This window comes from Taeniopygia guttata, chromosome 37, assembly GCF_048771995.1.
Source record: "Taeniopygia guttata chromosome 37, bTaeGut7.mat, whole genome shotgun sequence".
NCBI lineage: Eukaryota > Metazoa > Chordata > Aves > Passeriformes > Estrildidae > Taeniopygia > Taeniopygia guttata.
In genome coordinates, this window is record NC_133062.1 from 5568238 (window position 1) to 5569817 (window position 1580).

Consider the following 1580-nt stretch of genomic DNA (forward strand, 5'->3'; position numbering starts at 1 on the left):
CGGCGCGCGGTCGGCCGCGGGGGCCGACCCGCCCGCCTCGAAACGGGCGACGCCGGCGAGAAGAGCGCGCGCTCTCTCGCCCCCCTTCCTCAGCTGCGGGGTTGCGGCCGCCGGGGCCCGCCGCGCTCTCCTCCTTCCCGGGCCGCCTCCGCGGTCTCTCGCGCGCGGCGCCGCGTCCGGCGCCGCGGCCGCGCCTTCTCTCTGTCCCCCTCGACGGCCTTCCCCTCGAGCGCGCCGGCGGCCGCCGGTCGCCGGCCATCCCCCGGCTCTGAGCGCCCGCGCCCGCCCGGGGCGAGCGCTCGGCGGGCCCTCCGTCGCCGGGAGGGTCCGCGAGCGCGGGCGGCCCCGTGCCGAGCGGCGGCGGCGCCGCTCGGCGAGTGTCCCCCGCGAGCCAGCGCGCGGGGGACGGTCGGCCGGAAGGCGCCCGCCGTCGCCGGCGGCGGTCCCGGCCCGGGCCCCGCCCGCCGCCTCCCCGTCGCCCTTCCCCGGCCGCTCGCGGACCGGGAGGAAGGTAGGGCGGGCGTCGCTCCCCCACGGGCTCGGCGCTCGCGCGCCTTCCCCCCGGGCGCGTGCCCCTAAGGGGAAGGGGCTCCGTGGCGGTGCGAGGCGGCGGCGGTCCCGGGAAGGGCGGCCGTCGCGGCGGCGGGTCAGCCGCCCGGCAGGCTCCGGGCACTCGCGACGCCGGCTCGGGTCTCGGTGTGGCGCCCGCCTCCGGCGCCGGCGGCGGAGCGCGTCCGCCAGGCGCTCGCCCTCTCCCGGCGGGAGCCGGTCCCGCGGGGGGGCCGTGTGTGTGCCGGTAGGGCGGTGGCCGTCGCGTGCCGTCTCGAGCGCGGTAAGGCCGCTGGGGAAAGAGAGAGCGAGCGAGCCGAGAGAGAGAGCAGAGAGAGGGCCGGCCGCGCGCCGTGGCGCGGCGGCGCGCTCCGCGAGTCCGCGGGAGCGGTCGTAAGAGAAGGGGGAGGCGGCGCGCGCGGGGGCCGACGGCCGCGCCCCCGGCCGCGTGCGTCCCGTCGTCCCGTGGCAACGAGGCCGGGCGGGCCACCGCGTGGCCCCCCGCGGTCCGGCGCGCGCCGCGCGGCTCCCTCCGTGCGGAGGCCGGGCCGAGCCCGGGCGCCTGGGCCGCCTTCGAAGGACGGCACGGGAGGCGGCGTCTCCCCCCCCCACCCTCGCGGCGGGGGGAGGCGGTCGGGGGCGCGGGCCCCCCCGCTTTTCCGCCGACCTTCGGAGCGTTCCGTGGGTTTCGCTCTCGCTTCGTTTTTTTTCTTCCCCCCACCTCGGTTTGTGGTTGCGTGTGTGCTCGTACGGTTGGCAGCCGGGGCCGCGCGGCCGCGCGCGGGCCCTCGGCGAGAGAAAGAAAAGAGGGGGCCGCTCGACGCGAGCGGTCTCCCGGCCCCTCCGCCCGTGCGCGGGGTGGGTGCCGAAAGGCAGACAACTCTTAGCGGTGGATCACTCGGCTCGTGCGTCGATGAAGAACGCAGCTAGCTGCGAGAATTAATGTGAATTGCAGGACACATTGATCATCGACACTTCGAACGCACTTGCGGCCCCGGGTTCCTCCCGGGGCTACGCCTGTCTGAGCGTCG

The 1580-nt window shown here is 78.7% G+C and overlaps 1 non-coding gene across 1 annotated transcript; it reads left to right on the forward strand.

Annotated features, from left to right (window-relative positions):
• The first annotated feature begins 1427 nt into the window (after window positions 1-1427).
• LOC140681672 (5.8S ribosomal RNA) lies at window positions 1428-1580 on the forward strand. Its single transcript, XR_012052705.1, has one exon. It is a non-coding gene; the product is annotated as a 5.8S ribosomal RNA (ribosomal RNA).